The 17,120-nt window shown below is 31.6% G+C and overlaps 1 protein-coding gene across 1 annotated transcript in view; it reads left to right on the top strand.

Moving 5' to 3' along the window:
* The first annotated feature begins 773 nt into the window (after positions 1-773).
* The window catches only part of LOC124532298 (terminal nucleotidyltransferase 5C), a 241,748-nt gene continuing 225,401 nt past the window's right edge, over positions 774-17,120 (top strand). The window contains exon 1 of the mRNA XM_047107137.1: positions 774-992. The gene's annotated coding sequence lies outside the window, so the exon portion shown is untranslated. The remainder of the gene's footprint in view (positions 993-17,120) is intronic.

Genomic DNA, 17,120 nt, shown 5'->3' with positions numbered 1-17,120 from the left:
TATTACGAGGGGTCGAGGGGATATATTATATCATAGTGATCTAAATGAATAAATCAATTTTGTTTTAATAAAAAATGTTATACAATGGTAACCTGTGTAATTCAGTATATTATAAAATATGACAAAATGTGTAAATTTATTTATCTATGAGAAGTTGCAAAAAAATGTAACTTGAAATTGTTAAACCCACATACGAGTACGTGTAACCTAACGCACTAACGTGTGGCGAAAAATCTCGCATTCTGCAAGTTGAATTTATAGCGCAGGCAGATTCGAGATAGCTGTTGGCGTGTTCTGTATTATGTTACCGCAAGGCACAATGAAAACAAAAACAATTTATATATTTAAATGTGCAAAAAGGTTTTTTCTATCTTTGAATAGTTATTAAGGTATTAAATCTAGTACAACGGTTATACATCTGAGCATCACGGAGCTTGATACATATGACCGCCTTTCTAGTATTCCAGATCACGACTTCGCCGGCTTTGAAATCACCACGAACTGCTCGGGAGAAGGCATTTTGCAACTCGAAACGAGCTGCTTACATGCACGTAAACCGTTAAGATACATTTTCGATTTTCGAATCTCAAAGCTATCCCAAGGACCGCACCCGAATCGTGACATCGATTAGACGTGAGTGGTGCTCAGTAATCGAGTAATACGGTTACGAAACTATAAAATATTGTGGAGTTAAGTTACGTTACGTAGGCAAGTTGCGAATTGTCCACTCGGCGCGCTACGGCGTCAGCGGCATCGTACGTTTTGAGCGATTCACGAGCCACGGCAGTGCCGCGCCGACTGCCGCGCGGAGTGAACGCCACTCGCGACCACGACGCGACCACACGCGCACCTGTGCACCTGTGCCCTGTGTTTATTGCTCTCAAAACACGTAAACAAACGAAACCGCTGTGAGAAGTGCAGCTAAGTGAGATCGGAACGTCGCACGCACGCCATCCGAGTACGCTGTGCCGAGTGACAGTTGCATTCTGCAGGTGCCTAGTTCTTTATTAATTGAAAAGTGATTGTAATGTGGTCACGGCCGCGGCTCACATGTCCGGCCCAGTTTTCACGATCGTTGCCTCCGTCTTAGAATTCCACTAGTTGCTTTGTTTGTTGGTAAATCTGGCGACACGAGAGCGATCGCGATGGCTCGGGCACTTGTTGATTCAGTTTCGGCGTTCTAATGACTTCGATGCTTATTACATTATAGTTGTTCATCTTATTCGTCTATTATGGTGCAAATTACTTTATTTCGTAATGCAAGGTAATTTGTAACCATCGTAACAACGAATTAGCAATAATAACTAGCATAACATCGGGAAAATGCCTATTAGGTTACAGAAAATTAGAAAATGGTGATTACATTTATATGCATTCATAATATTTCCATTTGATTATTAGGGCGATAGTTTAAAACGATGGTTGACTAAATTTTAGCTAGGCAAAATAAACACATTATTAGATAAATGTTTTTAAAAAAGTCGTCGCTGAAGTTGTAATTGAAATTTAAATGAAAAAAGTCTGTCCCAAATCAAGCAAATATTCCAAAAGTGTCGGTTAAAGAGAATATCTAAGGTGTTTCCAGAGTAATTATGACAGAAACAGGACTTGAAAGCGCTTTCTAGATTTCCTTTGCAAATTCCAATTTACCTATATCTTATTCATTTTTCTTTTATCTGAATCTATTGACAATTGTCAAGAATAATAATAAACAAAACAACTTTGATATTTGGATAAATAAATCAGTTGCGTAGTTCGCAGTTTTTGATGACCAAATTAGTTTGATGTCTTTAAATATTTTGTTAGCCGTGTGCGCATTTGATTAAATATTTTAATAAAAGATATTTATCAATTGCATTATCTTTATTTTTAGGCGAAATATTATCATTAAATGATACATTTACATTTAGGTCGACTTGCGTCCATTATCTTTGTTTTTAATTTTTAATCGCATTGTATATGACATAATTGTTTCGTGGGGGTAAATTAGCTTGATTTCTTAGTAAAATTATGCAAAATTAGTTTCAAATGTTTGTTAGAAGATTACCGTGTGACCTTTCGGATATCGATAGATTGTTAACATATTTGCGTCGGGCACTCGTTTTCTGTACCAAGTAACCTTTTCAAGTTGCCCCTTCACACTCTGTTTATAACTTATAATTCACTTGTTTACTGCCAAGAGAATGTCTGCCCCTTGTTCAATTTGCTGTCTCAATTACCTTACGTTTCAAGAGCTCGCTGTTCATATTGAAATTTGAAAAACTAATTGCTTTAAAAAGTCCATGAAATTTTGAGAATATGGAAGAGCTCGCAGCTTATAAGATTGATATGATCCATTAAAAAGAAAAACTAACGATTTTCAAGCCAATTTTTCTAAGTTATGAATATACTTCGAATCAGTGATATATCTATTATAATGACAATTCAAGAGTGCTTGTAAGCGCTTACTCGAATAAAGTAAATTGTGGTGTTGCAGTTAAAAAACTATTTGAATTTTAATGCCGTTTTAATTTAACACCACATTAACTTATCTCAAGGAAGGAAGTTTCATCATAAACCCTTTAACCGATGTGCAGTAATGCACTTTTTGTATCACATTTACCAAAATAATGGCACCGTCATTTGTTTGGATTGGTTTATTTAAGGCGTTTTATCATTTTGATTGTTAAATTACAAGCCGTATCGATTCTTTCGGATTTGGTCTTATGGGCTAAATTCGCTTACAATACATTCAACATACGTTATGTTGCACGTAAGTTAGGAATCATTGGATTTTTTGAATTTTATTGTTTATCCATCAATTCTCGATCGAGATTTAAAGGATGTTGGGGTTATGTCATCGTCGTTTTTTCTTCTGAGATAATCATTATTTATTGTTGTTGTTGTAAAAAAAAAAAATCGTTCTTTTTCGGTTTTGTGTGCAACTGGGCTTCTTATCTTTGTCGTGTTGCTTGTTTTATTTTGTATTTTGTTTCGTATGATATGATTAGCTATAGTTAGTGATCTATTTTTAAGCGACTTCAAAAAAGGAGGTTTTATAACAATCATTTGTAGATATAAATCTTCGTAGTTCCTATATAGAAGAATATATCTCAAGCTGAGAGTTTCGTAATTGGCTTCTGAGATTTTAAAGCTATTTTTACCATTAAAGTTTCAACCGCCTCGACCATCCGTAAAGTGGGTAAGTGTTGTGTCCCTTGTGCTTCTAGTTATACTGGCTCACTCATCATCAAAATCGGAACACAGTAACTTAATCTTGCTATCTACTTGCTTGCAAAGTTCTACCAAGTCAGCTAATACTTTGTGTTTTGTTTAAATTTACATTTTCATTTCATTAATATTTTGATTTATTTTGATCCAATATTTCTTATTAATTGTTACTATTATTGCATATTAGGTGAGTATTCAGTTTTTATTGAACTCACATAGGTATGATTTGTTTGTGTGTGTGTAGACAACTACAAAGACACGAAGGTTAATAAAAAACCAGAAAGTAAACATTATTGGTTTTATTCATATTACCAAGTTTTTATTAAAGCTAGCTCTACACATAATATAATAGCTAGTTTCAAGTATCCGACTGGTCTATAAAAGTGCACTTGATGCAGTTAAAAGATAAGACATGAAGAATCTTACAAGTTTTATTAGAAATATGTTCTAGTTAGAAAATAAAAACCTTTATTTCAAACACTGTCATTTTCTGAATGGCGATTTTTTTTATTATATTTCGTTTTAGGATTTATGCTTCTGGTGGCATGGCATGAAAAATAACCTATGTTTTCCCCTGGAAGATCAAGCTTGCATCATACTAACATCATCAAAATTGGTTCAGTAATCAAATCGTGAAAGAGCAACAGGCAGATATTCGTATTTATAATATTATAGGAAACAATAGTTTGTTCCAATTGATTCTACTATTGATTTTTGGCATAATAGTTTCAGAAAAGTGAACACAATCTGAAGTATCTGCAATAATAAATTTTAACAATTTAAATTAGTAAAGATCGGTTAATTAATGAACGAATATATCATAGTGATTCGCTATCTTATATTTTATTAGTCGTGTCTCGCCAAAATCTTTTAAATGTAAATCGGAACGTGATAAAGGCGGCTATTTGAATTTTATTTAAAACGTTTCTTCTATTTTGGGTTACGATTACGGCGTTTATACTAATTAACTATTTTTCTTTATATTCCAATTTAAATTTCGAACAAGTTCCAAATTTAAATTAGAAATCGTATTCTACTCGATTCGTGTCCGAGTAGAATAATACACTGTTTGTTTTTTTTTCTTAATATTGGAATACATCTTTGGCTCTGCCCTGTGAAACAGTAAGCGATGGTACTTTTATTTGCTGTTTATGGCTCGCTGATCAGCGTGTTTTCACTCAAATGCTTTAAAAGTTTAAAATTAAGTCGTGTTTTAGTACGAATATCTTTTAGCGTTTTTTTTTTTTATAATTTACTGAACTTTATGACAATGATATCGAAATCAGATTCTGCAAGAACATAAAATATACGATAAACTTGTAAGGGTCGTTGTTTTATTTATACAGAGACGAATTTAACGGTAATCAATTCTTTAGGAATTGTAGCATTTGTAAAAGAACCACCTTTTTGCTTTAATTAAACAAGATCGTTTGATTTTATTACAAGCTGTTACTAACTTTAATTTTTCGTATGTGGATCAAATACGAGTATTGTAACTGAATTTTCAATTATTTATACTCAGTCTATTTCACACATAATTGTGGTGTTGGTTTTAATCTAATGAAGTATACAAAATTACACTGTAAAGGCGTACTCCCCGTTTGAGGAGGAGTTTTATATTGCATTGTAGGTAGGTTACACATTGGACACAAATTCCTCCAACACATTTAGTTTTCCTCACGACGTTTTCCTTCGTCAATTATAAACACATATTCCAATTTGCTTAATTTTCAATCTCCTATTTAAATTATACAAAGTCATCGCAGGATTTTGAACTTTTCATATTTTGAATTGAATAGCTAGTTATACATATATCATAGTATTGCCAGTGAAGATTGAAAATCGACAATAAATAATTATATTGAAATATGTTATTATTTATTGGGCTAGAACATTGTTATTCCAACTTAAAACAGATCACAAAAGTTCCATAATAATTGGAAGAGAAACACATTGAGTAAGATATAATTTGGTTTGTATGTATAATATGATTGCTAATTATTTTTCAAGCACATACATCAGACATAATGAACGATCGTCGTTGTTAGACACTAATGACGAACTTTGTTATAATTCACGAATGAGTAGTATCCGTCTTACTGAGAGTGAAGTCATAGACAAACTCAGAAGTCTGGATATAAATAAAGGAGCAGGCCCGGATGATATACCGCCAGTATTTGTGAAACGGTGTGCAGAATCATTAGCTAGACCCTTATTATTAATCTACAATAAATCATTAAGTTCTGGTGAAATGCCAAGTACGTGGAAAATAGCAAGAGTCATCCCTATTTTTAAAAAGGGTAATAAATCAGAAATAAAAAATTATAGACCAATATGTATCTTGTCAGCATTTGCTAAGATTTTTGAATCATTAATTTGTCCAGTGTTGACATGGCACATGAAGTCTGTAGTTTCCGTGAATCAGCATGGTTTTATTCAAAGAAGATCTACATTGTCTAACTTAACACTATTTATTGATAACTTATCGGAAAGCATAGACTATAATAATCAAATAGACTGCATATATACGGATTTCTCTAAAGCATTCGATGTAATTGACCATAATATTTTACTACATAAACTTGAAAGCTATGGTATATGCGGAAGTTTTGGTAAGTGGCTAAAATCTTATTTAATAAATAGAGAAATGAATGTTGTTATTGGGGGATATCAATCCTATACATTTATTGCTACATCTGGAGTTCCACAAGGCTCTCATCTCGGCCCATTATTATTCGGAATATTTATCAACGATATTGCAAAATGTTTTAATAACAGTAAGTTTTCTCTATACGCGGACGATCTTAAATTTTATAAAAAAATTAATAGTATTGATGATTGTGAATTAATGCAACAAGACTTGGATAGACTTTTGGTATGGTGTGAAAAAAATAAAATGAAATTAAATAATGAAAAATGTTACATTATAACTTACGGTAGGAAGTTATTTAGAATAAACTTTAATTACAATATAAAAAGTCATATTTTAGAAAAAGTTCAAAAAATAAATGATTTGGGTGTTATAATTGATAGTCAATTAAGTTTTATACCGCATATAGATAATTTGATTTTGACAACATTTAAAACATTAGGGTTTATAATTAGAAGTACAAAAGAATTTAAGAAATCAAGCAGTAGGCTGACTTTGTTCATTTCAATGGTTCGAAGCAAGCTCGAATACTGTTCTACTGTCTGGAGTCCGTACTATCAAAGTCATAAGGAGAGATTAGAAAGAGTACAGAAAAAATTTATGCGCCATTTATGTTATAAGAGTAATAAATTAATTTGTAATAAAAGTTACAAAGATCAGTTAGAATTTTACAAGACAATGTCACTGTCTAATCGCAGAGACATGATGGATCTTTGTGTATTACAAAAAATATTAAACGGACGTATAGATTGTTCTGAGTTATTAAGTAAAATCATGTTGGCCGTACCGAAGAAAAATGCAAGAGCCCAAAATAAGAATAAAAAAACTTTTCAATATAGGAATACTAAAACTAACTTAGGCAAATCTGCTCCCTTATACAGAGCTATAAAAATCTATAATTCTATTTTTAAACAAGCTGATATTGATATATTTAGCAACACTGAATTGAATTTCAAGAATAAATTAAGGAAATATTTTTTACCATAACACTGTTTTAATGTCACAGTTGTTTTCTTTGTTTTTTTTTTTTGTATAATGTATTTTTTTTATGTTTATTTTATAGTTTTAATTAGTTTTTAACTTTTTTTTTCATTTTTGTAACTTGTTTCTACTTTAATAAGCACAGTAGTATTTTTTGTCTGATTCTTTTCTTTATTTTTTTTCTTTTTTTACATGATGAGTTAGCCTGTAAGAGTGATGTACATGGTAATACTTTTTAAGAAAGGATGTATCTTGTAGAATTAGACACCTTGTATACCACGTTGGCTTCCCAAATAAATAAATAAAAAAAAAAAAAAAAAAATGATGTAGTGAAGATATAATTTTAAGCGAATAAACACGGCTAGTACATAACATAACTTGGATCAGTGATGTATCCCCTCTCACCTGATGCAACTCTGCGTCGTTTTAGATCACTCACATTGCATTGCTGAGAAAGTTCTTTTTTTAATTGCTCAACAGAATCAGTAGGTAATCCACTGCATTATAACAATACTATTTAATTTAATTATGTAACAGATAATTAATATAATTTTCTTTTTTTGTATTTATGTAAGACAAGGTCAGTTGTCTTTATTCTTAAATAATTGTATTGTTGGTTTGAGTATCATTTTGTTCTTATTATATTTGTTGTTGTTGGTTGTTGTTGTATTATATTCAATATTCTGGATGTAAATGATCTACTTTAGAAGACATAGACAGCCAATTTTCAAAAACAAAACAAGAGACTTGTTGAAGTTGATAGTGTATTTAGTTGGCTTACGACTAGAAAATAAAATCAATTTAGTTGCAATGATGATATTAGTCAATTATTCAAGATTTTGTATGAAATGTAAATATTATCAATAGCAGTTACCTGCCACGGTTTTAAGCGCGAGTGACGGAGTGAGAAAAGGTTTCTTTACTCTAGTTAACAAATAAACAAAAATAAGTGTAAAGGATACAGTTACTTAGTGTATTAAATCGATATTATAATAATTCTGTAACATTTTTAATACGAGCGTCGAGTTTACTTTCAATAGTATTGACTTTGGAGCGAATGAAAATATTGCCTTAAGCTCGGTTGTTAAACAATTTTAAAATTGAAAATTGTCTATTTAAACACGTACACGTACATCTCACTATGTTATATAAACATAGCTTACAGTGGAATATTAAACATTCTCATGCAACATTGAAATTTAAAAGCTGTATTAGAATATATTTAATATATAGTTATGTACATACAGATATTTTGTATATGCAAAAATCGTGAATTAGTGGAATTGTTCTTCCGAAAACATAGTCATTTGAAGGATCGGGCTTAAAGGTTCAAATTGTTGGGGAACTAATCAATCTTGAAAACTATATTTATGAATAGCGACCCATCCCGGCTTTGCACGGGTGCAATGCTGATACAAAATATACTGCAGAATTTGTTTATTTACATCATAATAGAAACTTCTAAATTGTCAGCGTTTCTTTACTATATTGTATTATTAAAAAAATCCTTTTGAATCACTGTAACTATTAAAAATACCGAAGATATGTTGCGAAATTTTAAAGATCTAAGCATACATAGGGACAGCGGTAAGCGACTTTGTTTTATACTGTGTAAAGATAGGCCAGCTGTAAAAGTCTGTCAAATTATCCTCATTCTCAAGGTCGGGTAGGAATCCACGTGTAAAAGCATTGTTAGGGCAGATTTGGGTAGTCGTAAAAGTCTGCCAAATCCGCTATTTTCAATATGTTTGCTCTCGATACTCTTCGATATCAAATAAATGGAATAACGGGGAAGCGAATGATAATGAAGATTGGAAAAAATCTGTATGAACTGTATGTATTTTAATATCCTGCAGACTCATTTCATAAGTACCTACGTGATTCTCGAAGAATGGCGTGTCCAAAGGATCTTTTTGCGTTGTGAAAAGCGTTATATGTATATGAAATCAATGTTACTAATAAATTTTATTTTTCATCGTATGACGTCATTATGTTCATCAATATTGAACGTATATAAACCGTTATGATTATATTATGTTGCTTGATCTGTAGCTTCATCACTGAAAAGATACGAGAAAAATCCAACATATGTATATATGAATATGAATTCGTCAACGAAATTCGTACTAATACAAATGAACTCAATTTATTATCAAAACGATTTTACGTTTCCGTTTGAATTGAATAGAAAAATATTTACATTTATATAAATGGGAATTACTTACTTTTTGCATCGATATTATGAAAAAAATGAGCTGAAATAGTGTTTGCACATTATTCGTCCGTACGTACGGCGCTTGCGGCTTAAAAAACTTGCTGATGACAGCTCTTTCAAGCTATGACGTAAAAACGCCCACAGCTAACAACGCAAAGGCGAATTTTAAACGTTACTCGGGCTCGGGTATAAACCAACAGTGTCTGGATTGTTTGATTATAGGATTTGAATGTGAAGGGATGAATGAATTGAACCTTTTGAATTAATTCTACATGATCTTACTCGAATATTCAATTTCGTATATATTAAGTAAAAATGATTACTTTTAACGAAAGCATTATTGATTCAACGTTTTGCAAGGTTTTATTAAATGTAATCTTGCCACTGGATGTTCTACTGAGACACAAACAGCAATTACTCCAAAAATAATAACTATGTTTCAAAAACAATAAAGTAAAAATGAAGACCGAATATCTGGTAGTCGCTTCAGCATCGGTTGAACTGGGTAACAGTAAAACTATTCCTGTCTAAGTGTAATAAAGTCAACCGAAAATTACATATTTGTCCGCTCTCTAAAATCAATTCCTTGATAAATTACTAGAATTTAGTAAATAGCAATCAAGAATCCTTTTTAACTTTCTGTATGTTTATAATTGGAGAAAATAACCGATATTTTATGTGGAGCTATCGCATAATCGTCTCATAATCACTGGAAATTTGATCACGCTATAAATATAAGATGTATTGGAAAATTATCTTAACAATATTTTTAAGTTCACTGAGATCACATGACATGAAATTAATGTTTAAGATAGGAGGCAAAGGATTGGATATACGTATAAAATCGATTCGAATTTTGAAGTGTAAATAAAAACAATCGAAAAGCGGTCGTTTACGTTCAAACAAAGCATTAAGTCGGCAAAACAGTAGCAAGCTTTATTTAGCACATTGGTAAGATTACTCGCGAAACCGTTAGGCGATTTCGCACGGTACGGTCTGCGAATGCGGAACACTTGTGTAATATGCAATTTGTTAATAAGCACCTGCATATAAGTGCATTTTAAATCGTTATTTTATAATTTAACGCAATTTACCCTTTCGAATGACGTAGAGACGGATGCTCAAGGTCGAAGTACAAGCGTGAACGAAATCATTCGTGAAACGAACTTCGGCGAACTTGTTTAATTTTTTAGGATGTTTTTTTTTGTCGCACCGCTAAAAAATGGAACTCTTTGCTAGCATACGTGTTCCCCTCCTCATAGTACCTGGGTACCTTCAAACGAGGTGTGAAGAGGCATCTTGCGGGCCGGCATGGCGACGCTGATTATTGCAGCTCATCCTTATTGTCCGTATTAGTTCGTCTTCGCGTTTGGATTACACGTCCACTTACCATCAAGTGGAGTGGAGTCATATGTCCGAATAATATGAAAAAAGGTTAGTTCGCGATGATACTCCGCGACGATATTTTTTTGTTTAACACATTTCAGTTGTTTTTTAATTATGCTTACGTCAATGTGCCGCCAATCCAAGATGTGAATATTGTGACCGTGATAAGTTTATTTATAGTCCCATATTACCCTTCAAACCGTAACACAGTAATAGAAACTGATGTTGCGTGGTAGGATAACTGGCGAGTGGGTGGTACCCACCCAAGCTTGTACTAAGACCCACCACAGTTTATAATCTAACGATATGTGTGTTTCTAACTATATAAGACGAGATGGCCCAGTGGTTAGAACACGTGCATTTTAACCCGATGATTGCGGGTTCAAACCCAGATAAACACCACTGAATAATCATGTGCTTAATTTATGTTAATAATTCTCGTGCTCGGCGGTGAAGGAAAACATCGTAAGGAAACCTGCATGTATCTAATTTCCTAAGAAATTCTGCCACACGTATATTCCACTGACCTGCATTGGAACAGCGTGCTGAAATATGTTCCCTTCACAACCTTCACCTTATAGGGAGAGGAAGCCTTAGCCCAGCATTGGGAAATTTACAGACTGTTGTTGTTGTATGTGTGTTTTATCTAATAATCATTATTTTTTTTTCGTGTGTAAAATTATACTTTTTTATATCGATTTCGTACGATGTCGTATATGGTGTATAGGTAGGATTTCAATGCATCGTTACGTACCTAAAAATCATTTACTGATGTACAACAATTAATATTCTTATTAATCACTACATAGTATAAAACAAAGTCTCTTTCTCCGTCCCTATGTCTCTATGTACCTATGCTTAAATCTTTAAAACTACGCAACTTTAATGCGGATTTTTAATAGATAGAGCGATTCGAGAGGAAAATTTTTGCAGATAATACATGGACAATATAGTAAAGAAACATTCATAATTTTATAAGTTTGTAATTCTGTATTGTATTCAGTAGTAGTATTGCAATCGTGCGAAACCGGGGCGGGTCACTAGTTGTATTATAAAACATCTGTACGAATGCTAAAACACGGTTAAAAATTGTGAAACATTTCTGAAAGTAAAATTGTCATTCTCATATGCATTTCAAAAATTCATCCGTAACATTATAAAATTACTCAAGATACATTTTAATATATCCCATACTCTCCTTTGGTGCAAAGATTAGATGCAAGATATTTTTTTACTTTCCATTCGAGTATAAAATGCAATTTCGAGGTTTATGCTTTGAGATAAAATTCTTAGCTGGCGAAGATTTCCGTCGATTGTTTTGGGTACGTATTGTTATTTATTTTACCTTGTTATTAAATTTCTATATTTAAATATTGATTTAATTTTACTAAAATGATATTATTTCTTTCTGCAGTTGATTTTGTGCCTGTAACATGTCGACTTTGAAGAGTCCAATAACATCTTTGAATAAAGAATATTTCGATTTGTTCATAAAATAAATATAAAATATTACATTGCTCTGATCCCAATGTAAGTAGCTAAAGCACTTGTGTTACGGAAAATCAGAAGTAACTGGTATCACAAACACCCAGGACCAAGACAACATAGAAAACTAATTAACTATTTCTACATCGACTCAGACAGGAATCGAACCCGGGACCTCGGATTGGTGACCCATGAAAACCGGTGTACAAACTACTCGGCTATGGAGGTCGTCACAAAAAAAAGTTATACGTCACGCTTTTCCAGTGTGGGTACACACTTCCTATGTTTAAATTCATATGATAAAAGCACTTTCCAAAATGTTCCAACAGAACGAGATGAGATTTAACACCACGAATTAAGCTCATGAAAACTCTGTTGTCACTTAGATTTGAAGCTGCGTTTTTACTTTATTCGTTGGCGTTATGTAATCCTAGTCCATCTAAACTTCGTACGGGTTACGTGAAATAAAATTAGAGTGTCCTTTTGTAATATTAAAATAAAACGCTTTTTAATAAATGCATATATATACCAAAACATATATTTTTAAATTTTTTGTCTGTCTGTTCCGGCTAATCTCTGGAACGGCTTGGACCGATTTTGAGGGGATTTTCACCTCCAAATATATGATAATGAGGAGTAAGTTAAGCTAAAATAATTACTTTTTGTTAAATTCGAAACGCGTACGAATTCGCGGGCACGGCTAGTAATTAACAAATAATAATTGTAGATATAAAGTTACTACTCTATTTTTTCACATTTGAAGATGATGATTTTTTAAAAGTAGTGAGTGAAAAAGTGTTCCAGACACCGGCCTGTAATAATTATGATAAATTTAAGTCGATCGCATCTATCGATATATGTACATACTATATATACCAATATATAATAGATACAGAACAGTTACGTTCTTCATTCTATAGCTAGCAAAAATAAAACTCAGCTGAATCGTTTCTAGATAATTCTACTAATTTATAATAGTTATGATACCTTTTCGATCAAAAGCGACTTAAGCTCTTGTGGCACTCGTGTTCAAGAACCCTCTAGTAGGAGCGGGGTCAAAATTGAAATTCTGGTGCAAATAGTACCCTCCTCCAATTGGTTTATTTTCAATGGTTTTGAATCCACATTAAGTAATACGACGACCTCCGTGGTCGAGTAGCGTGTACACCAGTTTTCATGGGTACACCACCCCGAGGTCCCGTGTTCGATTCCCGGCCGAGTCGATATGGAAAACGTTCATTAGTTTTCTATGTTGTCTTGTTAAAATTGAATTGATTTATTGAAATTCTGATGCAAATAGTGCACATTTAAATTTACGGGAAACAAAAAGTATTTATTAGAAGAGGGTTTGAGATGGTCTTACTACCCTCCTTAGTGGTGAATTGTATTTTTGCACACACACACACACACACACACACACACACACACACACACTATACAATAGGTAAAATCGTATTTTCGATTCTGTTACGATCTAGATTTGTCTGAACCTCAATGCAATCGTATTATTAATAAAATTATAAAATGGCATCGCTTAGTGACAATTTTTTAGTTGAATTAGCATCCAGCTTCTACCTTTGACGGTTTTAATGTTCGCATATTACACTTTGCTAATTTGAATATTAAATTTTACAATTATATTCATACATTCTTCGACGTTTTGTTAAACTTTATATTTTTATTGCATCTTGTATGAGCTTAATGAATATTCATTCGAAAATATAATATAAATACACATTTATTAATAGTTCACTTGTTATTATTATATGCTCTTGTTTAAATCACTATTTTATTCGTTATTTATACATTTTGCATTTTAAAATTAAGGAAAATTTTATCGTCAAAATTCGGTTACGATTTATATATTTTTTGTTGGTTTGTTGTTTTTCTTTATTCCGATAGATTTGATTTCAGATTAAGTGTTTGTCTCCATGTTATTTTAAGGTTTAAGCCGCTTAATCGTGGTGGATTGAGCTGCTTCTATGCGAGTTGGTTGTAGTCGGACACATATGCTCATTTGCTCATATTAAATAAAATGTATGTGTTTACATTTTGAAGTTAGCATTTTTATACAGTAATCCATTGAAGGTTTATTGACCCTATGTAATATAGTAGTTCAATCTATTCCATATATACATGTATGTCAACATACATATATCGTAATGTATACACTGTTAAGATCGCAGTAACTTCAAAGTAATCTAAGGTAGTCCAATAGGTTTCATAGCAACAAAAACGTACTTACAATAATTACAAATTTCTTTTTACTTTTTATTATACCCTCTCTTTATAGCAAAGAGTGAATTAAGTACGGAGTGGGCGTGGTTTTCCGTACGTTGGAGTTCATAGTGTGATGAAATACGTGTCTCTTTAAATTTTGATAAAATTTTGTATTTGATTTTAAAGCAAATACAGAAGAATAGTTGCTTTCTGGGATTTCGATGTAAAACCGTATTCATTACCCAATGATAGCTGAATCTATGCAGTTGAATAATATAAACAGTATCTATCACGCTGAGTTTATTTGCTGGTTCAAATTTTCACAAATGAAATAATAATCAATTTAGTTAATTAAAGATATTTGCGTTTGTGTCTGTTTTTTGTACAGTCAGAGTAAGAAAATTCCTTTATCAAGACTTAAACTCTTAGTATCTTTTGAATCTAAACATCAAATCGAAATCGAATCGAAAAAGTGACGAATCTTTTCTTACCCCGATTGTACCAATGTTGTGAGTATCACATTTGTGTGCTCCACGGCAATTGTCTTTTTTTGTCGTTATAATTTAACGCCTAGCATACGTACGCTTTATTTTTTTGTAAATAATTATCAATTTGGATCCATTTGCTATTGTATGCTCAAGAAACCTTTCAAGTGTCAACAACAACTTTGCTAAATTTTCGCCACGATTATTTGAATGATATAAAACACATTCGGGACTAGTGACGCAACATCAGTTTTCATTGCTAGAAAAATACAAGTTAATGAAAATAGTCATGTCAATCATTTCATTTGACAAATTTAACGATTAAGAAGAAGAAGAAAATAGAAAGCAAGCTGCATCCTTACTTTCTCCACCAATTGCATTATTTTCAATGGTTTTGAATCCACATTGAGTACTATGAACTCTGTGAAGTAACATGTGCACTGGTTTACATGGGTCGCGGACCTCCGAGGTCCCAAGTTCTATTCCCGGCCGAGTCGATATAGAAAACGTTGATTAATTTCTATGTTGTCTTGGGTCTGGGTGTTTTTGGTACCGTTACTTCTGATTTTCCGTAACACAGGTGGTTCATCTACTTACATTGGGATCAGAGTAATGTATGTGATGTTTTCTAATATCTATTTATTTATTATTTATTTATAATTTAAAGTTAAATTTGGTATATAGTTAACAGCATTGTTTTAATTTGTTTAATAAAGAGCTATATTTTGTTCTGTTGACATAAATTATTTTAAATGAGCAAATATGTTCATGTATGTTATGTACTTACAATAATTTGATATTATAATAAATTTGAAGGCAATTTAAGAGAATAAATAAAAATTGGGCGAAAAATAATTTTACTAAAATAAAATTATGACCTAAAAATTTTGACTTTGACACCAAATTCATTGTTTTAATTAGATAAGATTATCCTCATCAACTTTATATTTATAAATACATATTATTTGTTTTATTTTTTCCCCGTCGGTTGCATTTAATTATCACTCTTACTCATAATATACAAATTCACTATAAATATACAAAATTAAGGAAAAAAGTTTGACGTTGCTATGCCGAAAGGCATTTGTTTCATAATTTTGTTTTCAATTACAATATACTTATTAACTCATTTGTCAAAAATATTCTGTGTCATAATATCAGTCAAGTCAAACGGTTTTATAATTATATTTTTTTCCTAAATGACCTTGGGAGGTATGTTATGCAAAATATATATTCTAAGCGGGAAAGTAGAGCCTAACATGATATGAACTTTAATTTAATCACTAAATAATGAACGTTAATTCAGATCAAATGGTTCCTTTTTCCTTATTTTATTTCCCAACTCTTCTCTTCCATTTTGATATTTTCCAAAGCCTTAAGATTAGGATGCGTTCAAATTAGCTTTTAGATTTTTTTCTTTTAATTTATATGCTTAGCTAAGTAGCTGGTTGTATGTCCACCTTTATTTCAATTACTGTGGGTACTTTAATGTGGGTCTAGTAGGTGACAAAGCCAGTCGTTGGAACGCCAAGGTCATTACCTTTTTCAAGTTTCACGCTGATAATAAAAACTTTTTGCGTTGTCATTCGATTCGCCTGGATTTTTGTCATAATATCGTGTACAGAAATATTACGTTTTAATTGTTTTTGGTATTTTAAGCACAAAAAACAATGTTTCTATTTTAAATATTTTATGTGTCTCTTTCAATGTATTATATCTACGAGATTTTCCCTAAAATTTAATTTATAAATACATAAATCTACTTTAAAGTACAAAATATAATTCTTGCATACTTTTATCATATAAAATAATATCATGAAGCAAAATGAAAGGTTTCATTTTGTTTTTCTCCAAATAATATTGCTACAAAAGCCTTAATAATATATTTAATTTTTATTTTTCTCTAAACATGCTTTTAAGTCTGTTTATTTAAGTCATTGTTGACCGGTCGATTCCCTAATAAGTTACTAAAGTTGAGTTCTTTATTAAGGAGAGCTACTTGTGACTTCACCCTTCTTAAAGGTACAATAGTTCGCGTACTATTCAAGCCCAGTGTCATGTAATTTGTAATAATATTCGTTCCGCTTTGGTACTATGCTCATACTTGGTTAGAAATTGGGTGAATTTATTCGGTGCTTACTAAAACTTCAAATAATCCTTTTTAAAATTCGTGGAGGAACAGGCATGAACGAATTAAACAATCTAATTTCTAACTCACTAAATTTTTAATTAAATATGCATAATAATATTAGTCAGAGAACATAAATCGTTACTATTATTATTATAATATCATTAAATAATTATAATATGTGAATAATAATGAGAACTGTCTAATAATTTAAATTTATAAATAATATAAAGTTTTTACAATTTAATAGTGATGTAATGACGTTCGACGTGTTTAAACTTGTTCATTGGTGTTGTGAAGAAATTTTAACACAATATTTAGATTTTATGTTTGATAAACTGTTTTATACGTGTTTTTGTT

This window comes from Vanessa cardui, chromosome 9 (assembly GCF_905220365.1).
Source record: "Vanessa cardui chromosome 9, ilVanCard2.1, whole genome shotgun sequence".
Lineage (NCBI taxonomy): Eukaryota > Metazoa > Arthropoda > Insecta > Lepidoptera > Nymphalidae > Vanessa > Vanessa cardui.
The sequence above is the reverse complement of the archived record's forward strand: the minus strand, read 5'-3'. Positions and strand labels throughout refer to the sequence as shown.